The sequence below is a fragment of the Bos indicus genome, chromosome 27, assembly GCF_029378745.1.
Source record: "Bos indicus isolate NIAB-ARS_2022 breed Sahiwal x Tharparkar chromosome 27, NIAB-ARS_B.indTharparkar_mat_pri_1.0, whole genome shotgun sequence".
In the NCBI taxonomy this organism is placed as follows: domain Eukaryota; kingdom Metazoa; phylum Chordata; class Mammalia; order Artiodactyla; family Bovidae; genus Bos; species Bos indicus.
In genome coordinates, this window is record NC_091786.1 from 18,637,822 (window position 1) to 18,653,833 (window position 16,012).

At 37.3% G+C, this 16,012-nt stretch overlaps 1 long non-coding RNA gene across 1 annotated transcript in view; it reads right to left on the reverse strand.

The window, feature by feature from the left end:
• Positions 1-14,757, reverse strand: part of LOC139180234 (uncharacterized) — a 338,096-nt gene extending 323,339 nt beyond the window's left edge. The window contains exon 1 of the long non-coding RNA XR_011564571.1: positions 14,698-14,757. This is a non-coding gene — a long non-coding RNA (uncharacterized lncRNA). The remainder of the gene's footprint in view (positions 1-14,697) is intronic.
• Positions 14,758-16,012: the final 1,255 nt, after the last annotated feature.

Genomic DNA, 16,012 nt, shown 5'->3' on the forward strand with positions numbered 1-16,012 from the left:
GAGGGGATGCATATGTTAGACAGCTTGACTGTGACACTTATTTCACCATGTATATGCATATCAGAACATCCTCCACCTTGAATATACACAATTTTTATTTAAGTACACCTAATAAAGCTATTAAAAAATACAAAAACTATTTTAAAGCGAGTCCCAGTTTGTTCAGATGTCTCTGAGACACAAAGAGCGGCAGAAGTGCTGAGCAAGCACAAGAGAAAATGGCTCAGGGAAGCAGGAGAGCAATAAGGCCAGAAGCACTTTGGCATGGCCCTCACATAAATGCACCAACTTTTATTTCACCTTTTCAAATATAGAGTAACTAGAGCAAGGTAGTAGGGGGAAAATGAGCAGCTATTTCCTGGCCTTTTAGAAAATGACTCTACTCAAGTCATCCTTGCCCTTTGCTGAAAAGAACCTTAAGCAGGCTTTTGCCTGGGGGAAAAGTCATGTACTTTTCCACGTGGAGAAAGAGCACTCTTTGATTCTTCAACTGCTACTTTCCTGTATAAAGTGAGAAAATTAGTTACTTGGAATGTTCTTTCTATCCCAAGTCTGCTCTGTATGACCCCTTAGCTCACTAAGAGGCATTCAGATAAATATCACCAAAACTCTCCCTTCCCCAAATGCTGCTAGCTATATATAAAGTATTTAAAAATAAAATTGAGCCCACTTTTTAAAAATAAAAATTGAAATGAAGGTGTCTTCAGTGCTTAACTTTAACTTATAAAAATTGAGTAAACTTAACAAATCTAGAAATTGTACATACTTCAGTTCAGTCGCTCAGTTGTGTCCGACTCTTTGTGACCCCATGAATCACAGCATGCCAGGCCTCCCTGTCCATCACCAACTCCCAGAGTTTACCCAAACTCATGTCCATTGAGTCGGTGATGCCATCTAATCATCTCATCCTCTGTTGTCCGCTTCTCCTGCTGCCCCCAATCCCTCCCAGCATCGGGGTCTTTTCCAATGAGTCAACTCTTTGCATGAGGTGGCCAAAGTACTGGAGCTTCAGCTTTAGCATCAGTCCTTCCAATGAACACCCAGGACTGATCTCCTTTAGGATAGACTGGTTGGATCTCCTTGCAGTCCAAGGGACTCTCAAGAGTCTTCTCCAAAACCACAGTTCAAAATCATCAATTCTTCGGTGCTCAGCTTTCCTTCACAGTCCAACTCTCACATCCATACATGACTACTGGAAAAACCATAGCCTTGACTAGATGGACCTTTGTTGGCAAAGTAATGTCTCTGCTTTTTAATATGCTGTCTAGGTTGGTCACAACTTTCTTTCCAAGGAGTAAGCATCTTTTAATTTCATGGCTGCAGTCACCATCTGCAGTGATTTTGGGGCCCAAAAAAATTAAGTCTGACACTGTTTCCACTGTTTCCCCATCTATTTCCCATGAAGCGATGGGACTGGATGCCATGATCTTAGTTTTCTGAATGTTGAGCTTTAAGCCAACTTTTTCACTCTCCTCTTTCACTTTCATCAAGAGGCTTTTGAGTTCCTCTTCACTTTCTGCCATAAGAGTGGTATCACCTGCATATCTGAGGTTATTGATACTTCTCCCAGCAATCTTGATTCCAGCTTGTGCTACCTCCAGCCCAGCGTTTCTCATGATGTACTCTGCATAGAAGTTAAATAAGCAGGGTGACAATATACAGCCTTGACGTACTCCTTTTCCTATTTGGAACCAGTCTGTTGTTCCATATCCAGTTCTGTTGCTTCCTGACCTGCATATAGGTTTCTCAAGAAGCAGGTCAGGTGGTATTCCCACCTCTTTCAGGATTTTCCACAGTTTATTGTGATCCACACAAATATTTTAAAAATAAAATTACATAGCTAAAAGAGTTGTATAAGTATATATTTGATTCATATGAGATTTTCCTTATCAATAAGGCCAAATGATATCCCAGTAAGGGAGAGGTGGCTTTCAAAACTTTTCTGAATAATATTCAAATAGTTTTGATGTAATACAATTTTTTGGAATAAATATTATACAATTCTGTGATAATAATAAGATTGATTATAAACATTTATAATACTGATATAATGGTATAATGGCAAATGACCTTCATGATCTATGTTTTATTATGGGGACTTTTATTTGTTTGCTCAATAAATATTTTTTATCCAGTTACTATGACCTTATCATGATGCCACTCAAAGAGAATGCAGAGATGACCAAGAAATACTCTTTGCTCTCAAAAAGTGTAGTCAAGGAAAAACACAACATATATGCAATTAAATATTTAATCCTAATATTAAAATGAGCTGATACTGTATCTATTGTGTTCCCACAATGAAAAATTAGAAAATTTGAACACACAGGTATCCAGTCAAATTCCAACAGTCTCTACTGCCTCTCAATTTTTTTTTTTTGTTATAGTAGTGCCAACATCTGCTGGATCATCGAAAAAGCAAGAGAGTTCCAGAAAAACATGGATTTCTGCTTTATTGACTATGCCAAAGCCTTTGACTGTGTGGATCACAATAAACTGTGATAGATGGGGAAACAGTGGCTGACTTTATTTTGGGGGGGTTCCAAAATCACTGCAGATGGTGACTTCAGCCATGAAATTAAAAGATGCTTACTCCTTGGAAGGAAAGTTATGACCAACCTAGACAGCATATTAAAAAGCAGAGACATTACTTTGTCAAAAAAGGTCCATCTAGTTAAGGCTATGGTTTTTCCAGTGGTCATATATGAATGTGAGAGTTGGACTATAAAGAAAGCTGAGGGCCAAAGAATTGATGCTTTTGAACTGTGGTGTTAGAGAAGACTCTTGAAAGTCCCTTGGACTGCAGGGAGATCCAACCAGCCCATCCTAAAGGAAATCAGTCCTGGGTGTTCATTTGAAGGACTGATGTTGAAGCTGCAACTCCAATATTGTCCACCTGATGCGAGCAGCTGACTCATTGGAAAAGACCCTGATGCTGGGAAAGATTGAGGGCAGGAGGAGAAGGGGATGACAGAGGATGAGATGGTTGGATGGCATCACCGACTCAATGGACATGAGTTTGGGTAAACTCCGGGAGTGGGTGTTAGACAGGGAGACTTGGCGTGCTGCGGTTTATGGGGTCGCAAAGAGTCGGATGCTACTGAGCAACTGAACTGAACTGTTCCTTTTCCTTCTAGATTCTATTATAACTTTATATATGCTAGTAATAAGTATGCTTATATTGGTGGAAATATGAATTTTTTTAATACAATTTATGTTTAATATAGCTTTAGGTCTAGCAAAAAATTACACAAAAATTATAAAGTTCTAATATACTTCATTTCTCCCACTCCTCCACCCCCAGTTTCCTCTATTCCTAACATCTTTTATTAGTGTGGTATATTTGTTATAATTGATAAATAAATAGTGATACATTAGTATTAACTAAGATCTATAATTTATATCAATTCATTCTTTGTATTGTACAGTTTTATGGGTTTTGACCAATGTAAACTGTTATGTATCCACCATTACATTATCATACAGAAGAATTTCACTGTCCTAAAAATCCCGTGTTCTACCTCTTCATCCCTTGTTTTCTTTTTTCTGAACTCATAGCAACAACTGATCTATTTACTCTCTCTAGTTTTGCCTTTTCCAGAATTTCATATCGTGTGTAGTCTTACACCACTGGCTTCTTCCACTTGACATAATGCAATAAGTTTCTTCCATATCTGTTTGTGTCTTGACAGCTTGTTTCCCCTTATCATTGAATAGTGTTCCATTATATGGCCATACTGCAGTTCGCTTACCCATTCACCTATTGAAAGACATTTTAGTTGCTTCCCATTTTTGCCAGTTATAAATAAATCTGCTATAAATATTCGTGTGCAGGATTTTGTGTGAACATAAGTTGTTAACTCCTTTGGGTAAGTACTAAATAGCACACAATACCTAAACAAAATGTCAACAAATACTGGGTAATGTGGTGATTATTACCATGGTAAACAAGGAGATAAGCAGTGCTATGTAACGGGGCACTCAGACAAAGCCTTGGATAAGGTAACACTGGAGAGACACATAGGAAGGGAGGAAGTCAATGGACATCTATTGGAAGAGCACTTCCAGCAGAGAATAGTAACTACAGGAGCCCTAAGCACAACAGTGCTTGCTATTTAAGAATGGAAGAGGTCAGAGTCAATGAGTGAGTAAAATAAAGTGAAGTTGCTCAGTTGTGTCCAACTCTTTGCGACCCCAGGCTCCTCCATCCATGGGATTTTCCAGGCAAGAGTACTGGAGTGGGTTGCCATTGCCTTCTCCAGAGGATCTTCCTGGCCCAGGGATCAAACCCCGGTCTCCCACACGGTCAGCAGATGCTTTACCTTCTGAGCCACCAGGGAAGTCTAATGAGTGAGTGGTAAGAATGAAATCTGATAGGTGGTGGTGGCCAATGAAGGTCTAGGTAGGACATTGGGAGATTTGGGACTTATTCTGAGATAGTAATATTGATGAACCTTTAGAAACAGAAAAAATTAAAAAAACTACTGCAATTATTCATATAAAAAAAGAATAGTGATTTACATCATCTTTGTAAGGGTGGAATGCATGAAAAAGGAACAAGTTTTGGTTATGTTTTGAAGGTGTAAGCAATTTCTGATCAATTGCCTAGAGCGAGACTGAAGAACAGTCAAAGTCACCAATGATTTTATTGTTGTTGCTGTTTGTGGTGAGAAAAACCACATGAGACATTTCCCCCTTTGACTGTGCCATTGATGACACAAATTTAAACCACCAAAAAGAAAAAAAGCTAGTGCCTACCCTCCTTCCACACAGATTATCAGAGAGCATCAATTTGAATCTTTCACCACCTGATTCCCTTGCCTTCATTTCTCTATGCTCCTTGGTAAAAGCAGAAGCTATTTGAATCCTGATCTAGCCTCTTTTATTCTTCTATACTGTTGGTCATTTAAGAAGTTTACAGACATACAGTTGACTCAGCTAACATGGTTCTTATTTACCATGAAAGCAAACTGCGTCCTGGACAAGTTAAACCACTTCTATAGGGCAGCACCTCTAAAAGCCACACTGAGCCTCTTACTAGTCCTAAAAGTAGCAAGCAGGGCCCTTCCCCAGGACCATTTGGGGATATTCTTTTCCCAGATAATCTACTTGGCTTATTATTTCCTTTATACTCAGTATCATCCTATCAGGGTGACCACTGTCTATAAAACCTTGACAACTCAATATAAATTAGCCTAAGTCTCCACCATCCAATCTACATCTCTGCCTGCTTTATTTTTCTCCATTTACCTAACACAATCTAACATATCCTGTTTTACTTTGTTTCATGTTTGTTATCCGTCTTTCCCACTAGAAAGTGAACTCCATGAGGACGGTCTTTGTTTTGGTCTTGGTATGTCCCAGCACCTAGAATAACCTGACCCACAACAGGTGCCAACTCAGCAGAATGTCTAAGAGAAAGGTAAAACATAATGCTAAATGCTGATAACAACAAAAAGATACTTTAGACAAAACTCATTTTCTTAAATACCAGAGTCCATTTACAAATGTGGAGGATCTATGACAAGCTACATTTGGGAGATGTAAATCTTTCTTTTCACTCCTTTACAGACTTTAAAATACTCACGGTATTTCAAAAGGCACAGTTCATAGTGGAAACCAATTGGGAAAAATACATTATAAAAATTTTCTAGAGTTTATGTCTGTAGTAAAATAAATTTTAGAGCACAATCATAACTCTTGTCTCCTGACAACTGCCGTCTATATACAAATCTGCTCTAGAAATGGGCCAAAGGATACATTGTAGTCAACATGAAACTTGATTCAAAATGTTTCATTAAAATGTACTCTGAAATATATTTTATTCTGACTTTTACAGTATATTTTTAAATCTTATATCAGATAGGTGGAAACTACTTGTTAAATCATCTATTATTTTAATACATAATTAAATAAAAGCTTTAAAAATACAGAAATGATGCATGGCATGTGTTCTTTATAATGGTGTCAAATGAAAGCTTGTATGCCTTGGTTGACATATATTCAAAGGCTAATATAAACAGTTTTCCAACCCAAGAAATAAAATATTAGCTCTTAAATCATGATTTTAGGGACCAAAACCATATGTTGCTGGAAGCAAAAGTTTTTGTACATGCACTTCCAAATTAGAAATGCCACTGAGGTAGATTTTGTGACTATGAAATGGATTTATACTGAAATATATGGGTTACGAGTGAGAAGAATTACTTTTTAATTGTACTTCTGTGAAATGGAAAACATTTACCCAAAAATTCATTATAATGCTTTGAAGGACTTTGAAAAATAGGCAACCTTGGAAGGGTTCAGTTCAGTCGCTCAGTCGTGTCCGACTCTTTGCGACCCCATGAATCACACCACGCCAGGCCTCCCTGTCCATCACCAACTCCCGGAGTTTGCTCACACTCACGTCCATTGAGTCGGTGATGCCATCCAGCCATCTCATCCTCTGTCATCCCCTTCTCCTCTTGCCCCCAATCCCTCCCAGCACCAGTCTTTTCCAATGAGTCAGCTCTTCACATGAGGTGGCCAAAGTACTGGAGTTTCAGCTTTAGCATCATTCCGTCCAAAAAAATCCCAGGGCTGATCTCCTTCAGAAAGGACTGGTTGGATCTCCTTGCATCCAAGGGACTTTCAAGAGTCTTCTCCAACACCACAGTTCAAAAGCATCAATTCTTCGGTGCTCAGCTTTCTTTACAGTCCAACTCTCACATCCATACATGACCACTGGAAAAACCATAGCCTTGAATAGACGGACCTTTGTTGGCAAAGTAATGTCTCTGCTTTTCAATATGCTATCTAGGTTGGTCACAACTTTTCTTCCAAGGAGTAAGCATCTCTTAATTTCATGGCTGCAGTCACCATCTACAGTGATTTTGGAGCCCAGAAAAATGAAGTCTGACACTGTTTTCACTGTTTCCCCATCTATTTCCCATGAAGTGATGGGACCGGATGCCATGATCTTCGTTTTCTGAATGTTGCGTTTTAAGCCAACTTTTTCACTCTCCTCTTTCACTTTCATCAAGAGGCTTTTGAGTTCCTCTTCACTTTCTGCCATAAGGGTGGTGTCATCTGCATATCTGAGGTTATTGACATTTCTCCCGGCAATCTTGATTCCAGCTTGTGCTTCTTCCAGCCCAGCATTTCTCATGATGTACTGTGCATAGCAGTTAAATAAGCAGGGTGACAATATACAGCCTTGACGTACTCCTTTTCCTATTTGGAACCAGTCTGTTGTTCCATGTCCAGTTCTAACTGTTGCTTCCTGACCTGCATACAGATTTCTCAAGAGGCAGGTCAGGTGGTCTGGTATTCCCATCTCTTTCAGAATTTCCCACAGTTTATTGTGATCCACACAGTCAAAGGCTTTGGCATAGTCAATAAAGCAGAAATAGATGTTTTTCTGGAACTCTCTTGCTTTTTCGATGATCCAGCGGATGTTGGCAATTTGGTCTCTGGTTCCTCTGCCTTTTCTAAAACCAGCTTGAACATCTGGAAGTTCACGGTTCACATATTGCTGAAGCCTGGTTTGGAGAATTTTGAGCATTACTTTACTAGCGTGTGAGATGAATGCAATTGTGTGGTAGTTTGAGCATTCTTTGGTATTGCCTTTCTTTGGGATTGGAAGGGTTACTCCCCCACAAAAGCAGCAGATGGAGGAAGGCCTGAACACACCCTCCTATTGGGTTGTGTATTGGGAGGCAGGCACCATGTAAGGAGCAGAAGTTGTTAGTGGGGAGGAAGGGAAGTGCAAACAGGCCCCAGACCAAAGGCAGAAGCAGGAAAAATTTTTTAAGTTGCCTCAAAGGCCATGTATAGTAGATCTGACTCTTTCCCAGAAAATTCTAATTCTTCAGAAAAAAAAAAATAACAAAATTATTGTTATACCTGATAAAAGAGCCACTGATGGAGCAGAATCTTGCATCCATGTTGGCCTTGATGGAAACAGATGGTCTATATGGTTGCAAAACCAAATAGAAGGGGAAAACCTGGTAAGGTTAGGTCTGAAATCAAGGTTTGGATTGTGAATTGTGTAAATCGAAATATTTAAGGGGCAGAGAGTCTTTTAAGTGAAACCTGGTCTATACTTTGGGATCATCTTAAGGGATCCTTGAGCCAAGCTATAATTCTCTGTTACACCTTAGGATGAATTTTCACCTTAACACTCAGTGCACAGCGAATTTCCTCTGTACCTGCTTAACTATCTGATGCATAGTACAGAGTGGTGATAAACTGGCATGAAAAATTATAGTCTTTAAAACGTTCTATGATGAGTAATACAGATTTGATAGAGCAGGGGAGGAAGGACTGAGTTGAAAATTGATGTTTTATATAATGAATCAGTCACACAGACTATTATATGATTTTTTAGAACAATTAGATCTTTGGAAAGTCTTCAAGAAATAAGCAGCAAGAGAATATTTTGGGTGTTAGTGTTAATACAGCCTTGACTGTCTCACAAAGTCTTTAAAAACTGAGCCATTTGTCGAGAAAGAAGAGAGACCTCTTTGAGCTGATTAGGCCCCTGTGCCCTGATTCGATGTTGAGAAGCGATTCTATTGTTAGAGATCAGATTTGTCTCCTATTGGGAAAATAGCTATTGAGTCCACCTTGGAGCTACACAATAGCTGAGTCCAATTACATCTGCTGGGAGCCAGCTAGTTACATTCATGATGGCAATAATTGCAGAAAATTTTCAAATGGTTTTTAAAACAAAAATACAATTAAAAGTCCAAAGAGCTTGACAAATGTGTAACACTATGTATCCACACTGTATTATACAGTGTCGCTGCTCTAAAAATCCTCCCTACTCTGCCTATTCATGTCTGCATGTGATGCTAACCTCTGGCAACCACTGAATTTGGTACTCTCTCTCTGTTGTTTTGCCTCTTCCAAAATGTATTATCCTTAGAATCATACAATATGTAGCTTTTCATGATTGTCTTCTTTCACTAAGTAATATCCATTTAAGTTTCTTCTGTATCTTTTCATGGCTTGATAGATCATTTCTATCTGAATAATATTCTGCTGTCATTAAACATTTGTCAAAACCAATAGAATGTACCACATCAAGAATGAACACTAATGACTGCAGGTGATAATGATGTTAATGTAGGTTCATCTTTTATAACAAATGTACCATGTGCTGCAGGAGGTTACATGTGTGTGGAGGCAGGAATCTGAGACCTCTCTGTATTTTCTACTCAATTTAGCTGTGAACCTAAAACCACTCTTAAAAATACATTGTTTTTAAGTATTTTAAAAAATTTTTTAATTGCAATGGGCTATATATTTTTCAAATCACTAGATAGAAAAGAGACAACATAAAAAGAGACAACACAATGTAGAAAACAATGAAAATATAACTGAAATATAGGAAATAAAAGAGACAAGAAAATGAAAGGCATGAAATATAAAAAGGGAGTCAAACATTAATTCTGACTAAACATCACAAAATGAAATTTGAGTTAAAGTATTATCACATTATTGATAGGAAACTATATCTATTTTTAAATTGAAATAAATTTTTAACAAGAATATTTTGGAACATGACAAATGATTCTAAATTCATCTAGCAAATGAATACATAATAAGAATAAATATTATGAAATAATACCATAGAATATCTAAAACTACTAAAACTTTTAGAAATTAAACAAATATGAAATGAAAGAAGAATAAACATATACATGGAAGAAACTGGAAAACACAGAAATAGACCTATGTATAAGAATTTACTGGAAAAACAAGGTAACATTTCAGATCAGTAAAACCAGAATAACTGTTCACTCATGGTGTTGAATACTGATTGAAGAATACAAAGTGAAAGTAAGATCATGATTTCACACTTTATCTGAAATTAACCCCAATGTTAAATATAAAAAATGAAAGAAGAGAAAAAATTAGATGTATTTTTTCCCTTCTTGGAATAGATATCTTTTAAAATTATAGTATCAAAGAAAAACCATAAAGACTGTATAAAATGTGAAATAATTACACATTATATTACCGTATAAAACGGCCAAGGCAAACAACTACCGAAAAATTTATATCAAATATGTTAAAGGTTCATTTCTTATGTCTAAGTTATATAAATTATGCTTTTATTATTAACTGCACTCTGTTCCAGCACCATTGACCTGGGAGGGGATGTAGGATCTGAGCCAAACGAGGCCCCTACTCTGAAACACTGACCAGCAGTCACAAAGGCTGTTGATGAAGTCATGACAATCAGGTCCTCTCATAAGATGTCTCAAACAGCAACTGCAACAAGGATCCAGTCCCTCTCTGGAAGAATTATGAAAGACTTGTTACAGGAACTGTAATTTGCTGTGTTTCCCAACACACAGAGCGCTGATCTGGAAGAATGATGCTGATTGGCCAGGAGGAGCACTTACACGTGCACACACACACATGTGCACACACACATACACAATACTGGACACACCTGCAGTCCTAATTTTTAGAAAATAACCCAGTTTTCATTGACCCTGGATGGTAAAATACTCTATTGGCATTGGACTAAGTAAAGAAAATATGTATAAATGTATGTATATAACCGCAGATCCACAAGTAGCACTGCGAAGTCAAAACTCAGCTAATCAAATCCAGTCTTTCTCATTTTACTGAAAAGCATTCACCATAGTTAATGAAAGAGATTCTTAATCAGGTCAAAAAAACTTTTAAGGGATATGCCCCCTTCATGAAACTTCACTTAAGAAACTTCATTCCCATTGCAAAATATGTCTTAAGATGTTTTTTTTATCAAGGACCCTTTTATTTTTTTTATGATGGTTATTTTATTATTATTATTATTATTTTAATTTACAACATTGTATTGTTTTTGCCATACATCAACATGCATCTGCCACGGGTGTACATGTGCTCCCCATCCTGAACCCCCGTCTCACCTCCCTCCCCATACCATCCCTCTGGGTCACCCCAGTGCACCAGCCCCAAGCTTCCTATATCCTGCATCAAACCTGGACTGGCGATTCATTCCTTATATGATATTATACATGTTTTAACTCCATTCTCCCAAATCATCCACCCTTCCCTCTCCCACAGAGTCCATAAGACTGTTCTATACATCAGTGTCTCTTTTGCTGTCTCGTACACAGGGTTATTGTTATCATCTTTCTAAATTCCATATATATGCGTTAGTACACTGTATTGGTGTTTTTCTTTCTGGCTTACTTCACTCTGTATAATCGGCTCCAGTTTCATCCACCTCATTAGAACTGATTCAAATGTATTCTTTTTAATGGCTGAGTAATACTCCATTGTGTATATGTACCACAGCTTTCTTATCCATTCATCTGCTGATGGACATCTAGGTTGCTTCCATGTCCTGGCTATTATAAACAGTGCTGCGATGAAGATTTTTGATCTCTAACTTGTTATGTGGAGCTGTGAGTGTTACCTTTAAAGGAAACTGAGTTATTTTCCATATATTATTTCTAAAATCTTGGAGGAGGATGGGTGGTTAATCCCCATAATTTCTGATTAGGCTGTATAAATCAAATATTTCACTTTGAATTGAGATTTCTCTTCTGAAGCATGTATACTATCACTGTTAATAAAGACTGAAGATATTTATCTCATAAGATCTACATTATTTGCTTTGTAAAGAATTGAAATTTAGTTCTTATCATAAAGAAATATAAGGTTAATCCTTCTGACATACAGACATCTGGATGATTTACCAAAGCACTCTAAATTGCACTCAACAAATATCTACTTCTATATAAAGAATATTTATTTTATTTCCAGTTTTTTAAGGAATCTCCACACTGTTCTCCATAGTGGCTGTACTAGTTTGCATTCCCACCAACAGTGTAAGAGGGTTCCCTTTTCTCCACACCCTCTCCAGCATTTATTATTTGTAGACTTTTGGATTGCAGCCATTCTGACTGGTGTGAAATGGTACCTCATAGTGGTTTTGATTTGCATTTCTCTGATAATGAGTGATGTTGAGCATCTTTTCATGTGTTTGTTAGCCATCTGTATGTCTTCTTTGGAAAAATGTCTATTTAGTTCTTTGGCCCATTTTTTGATTGGGTCATTTATTTTTCTGGAGTTGAGCTGTAGGAGTTGCTTGTATATTTTTGAGATTAGTTGTTTGTCAGTTGCTTCATTTGCTATTATTTTCTCCCATTCTGAAGGCTGTGTTTTCACCTTGCTAATAGTTTCCTTTGTTGTGCAGAAGCTTTTAAGGTTAATTAGGTCCCATTTGTTTATTTTTGCTTTTATTTCCAATATTCTGGGAGGTGGGTCATAGAGGATCCTGCTGTGATGTATGTCAGAGAGTGTTTTGCCTGTGTTCTCCTCTAGGAGTTTTATAGTTTCTGGTCCAGCAATCCCACTGCTGGGCATACACACTGAGGAAACCAGAAGGGAAAGAGACACGTGTACCCCAATGTTCATCGGAGCACTGTTTATAATAGCCAGGACATGGAAGCAACCTAGATGTCCATCAGCAGATGAATGGATAAGAAAGCCATGGTACATATACACAATGGAGTATTACTCAGCCATTAAAAAGAATACATTTGAATCAGTTCTAATGAGGTGGATGAAACTGGAGCCTATTATACAGAGTGAAGTAAGCCAGAAGGAAAAACACCAATACAGTATACTAACGCATATATATGGAATTTAGAAAGATGGTAACAATAACCCTGTGTACGAGACAGCAAAAGAGACACTGATGTATAGAAAAGTCTTATGGACTCTGTGGGAGAGGGAGAGGGTGGGAAGATTTGGGAGAATGGCATTGAAACATGTAAAATATCATGTATGAAACAAGATGCCAGTCCAGGTTTGATGCACGATACTGGATGCTTGGGGCTAGTGCACTGGGACGACCCAGAGGGATGGTATGGGGAGGGAGGAGGGAGGAGGGTTCAGGATGGGGAACACATGTATACCTGTGGTGGATTCATTTTGATATTTGGCAAAACTAATACAATTATGTAAAGTTTAAAAATAAAATAAAATTAATAAGAAAAAAAAGAAAAGAAAAGAAAAAAAAAGAATATTTATTTTAAATCATTGCAAATCCTGTGCTTTCAATAAGTTTTGATAGTCATTAATATTTTTATCACATTTCCTCAAAGGTGAGCTAATTACTATTATTATTTTTAGTTAGGAAGTCTAAATGTATTCCCCATTTTTCGTGACTTGAAACATAACTCTTGGGATATAATCTTGGCATGAAAAGCATAAAATGAATTGTCTGTCAAACAGTACTCATTTTTCCGTAATGAAAATTCTGTCTACAATGACATCCATCCTCTGTTACCTGATGGGCACGTCCAAGTCAAGCTTTTCTAACACTGTTAGGTGTTATTTATCTTGAACTTGGAATGCCTTCAGGCATCACAAACATTTTGCGTATGTGTGTGTGCTTTGTGACCTTTGAGGCAAGAGGCTATAAAATACGTCCAGACACTAAATTTGTGTAAGAACCTGGAGAGGTGGGTAAATGTGCTAGGCTTCTCAAGAACAGTGAAAGCATGACTGCGGTTTAGTGAGATGCCAGTAAGAGATACTCTAATCTAGCCATTACTTATTATCTCATTTTGAAAATACTGACAAGAGCCCAGAAGATAGGACATCCAGTCTATGTCTATGAAGACTGTACCACTAGACATTACAGGAGAAAAAGTTATGTGGTCATCTCCTAAATATATTTAAATATCCATGCCCTTGTTTCCCTACTTGAAACCCTTACAGGATGATTGCATATGCTGATTCGAATCTTCCCATGAACAAAAATGAATGAATGAATAAAAAATGAATAAGAGAATAAATCGATAAGTAAATACCTCTATAAGATTAATAATGAACTTCGGTTCACATGTGCTACACATTTCTCTAAGCTGTGCTCACTTTTAGATTTGAATATTGTATTTATGATTTGGTATCAGCTTTGAACTCTACGATGCCATAGATTTTTCCAGCATCTGCTAGAACAATTGATTTTGCTGTCAGCATTATGAAGCTACCTGTGACATGTAAATATTTCATTCTCATTTGTACATAAACCAGATAGGAATCACTTGAACTACGTTTTTATCCACCTTAATTTAGATTTTTGTTTCTCATTGGTCTTTTTGAGCTATTTTATCAACCAGTTTGAATTTATAAATTTGTATTTACTCTGAAAGTTACTGATTTTCTATTCTACTACACCTGTTGCTAGTCATCTTGATTCACTAGCTGCCTTATTCATCTCTGTTTGTAGCCTAATTAATGTAAGTTAGAGGGAAGAAGTGGTAGCCAACATGATTCCAGAATACAAATAGGTAACAGCATAATAAGTTTTAAAACTGCTCACAGAGTATATCTGAAGTTTGTAATAGATATGCACAGTTAAACCTCATTCTTCTTTTAAACAATACATTCTATAAATTGGGAGGAAAACTTAAAAATAACACTGTCAGGCATCAAGAATATATAATTAATATGTCAAAAATGCTCTTTGTGGTTGTATCTTTGCGAAACTTAAGGACATTCGGGTGGAAGAAGGAAATGTTTATAATCACAGTGATGGATGTAATCCTGAAAAATAGAGGCAGCATTTGTAGTGCTGGAATATTCTACTGTCATATTTATATGGGAGTATGATTAAATGTGGTATTCCCCCTCAAATTCACTGGGCAGTATTCAGTTCACCATCTTTGAGATAGTACTCACCCATTCTGACGAGAAGAGAAACTATCAACTTCATTCAGAGTCCTTTGTGAAGGAAGCTCCTGTAAGACAGAGACAATGGGTTATTTGCTTTTTATCTCTAGTGTCTAGGACGATATCCAGAACACAGCAGATATTCAATACAGATATCACATACAATGCTTGTTTCTTTCCAGCAAGCAATAGAAGTCCTAGAGTGCAGTTATTATGAGGGCGAGCCAGTGCCCAAATCAGCATTGGAATCTCCACACTATCTTCTAAACACTCATCACCGTGCTCTGACCCCCATCCTTGCTGATTGAAGCGTGGTCTACAGAAGATCTCCTGGTGGTTCATGGACACACTCAAGTTAGACACATGCCGCCTTACATCACACGCGACAGGCTCTCTATTACTCACACTCACCAAGGCAGAATGTGCTTACATACTTTGAGCATGTAAGTAAGTGGGCTCTGAAACCAGTGGGCCCAGGTTTGCACTTACCTTTCCTTCTTAAAAAGTATAGGACTTTGGGGCAACTTACTTTGCTAGGGTTTATCATATCTAAACTCGAGGTGGGAGTAATAATAGCACTGTCCACAAAATATTGCTTTAAGTTAACTATTAAATAAAATCCTACATGTGAAACCTGTGCCATACACAGTTGACCCTCTGAATCAGCAGGGTCCTCATTTTGTGGATTCAACCAACCACGGATGGAAAAATTTTTTTTTTTAATCCAGAAAATTCCTAAGCAAAATTTAGGTTTTCTGCATGCCAGCAACTGTCTGCACATCATTTACACTATAACTATTACATGGCACTTACATTGTATTAGGTATTATAAGTCATCTAGAGATGATTTAAAGCATATAGGAGGATTGCTTATAGATTATCTACAAGTACTATGCCATTTTATATACAGGACTTAAACATCCTTGAATTTTGGTATCTTCAGGGGATTCTGGAACCATCCCTTATAGATAGATACCCAGGTATAACTGTACTATTACACAATAAATATTAGTTATTGTAACTTTATGCTAATAAGATATCATGTATACACCATGATTTTTCTGTGATTATATAATGTTCCACAATCTCAATTTAAAATCAAGAAACTCTTGCCTCTAAGCTGTCAAATAGCATGATAAACAAGAACTATATGAGTGTAATTATATTATTGATTTAGGGGAGATAGGAGCTATAGCTGTTTTTTCCTCTTTCTTCCTATCACATTCTTCTCTCTCATTCCCCACCCCCGCCTTTTTTGGTCATTTAATAAACTTGTGAAAAGGGGGAAGGGAAATGTTCTCTTTGCTCATACTTACTCCATTTC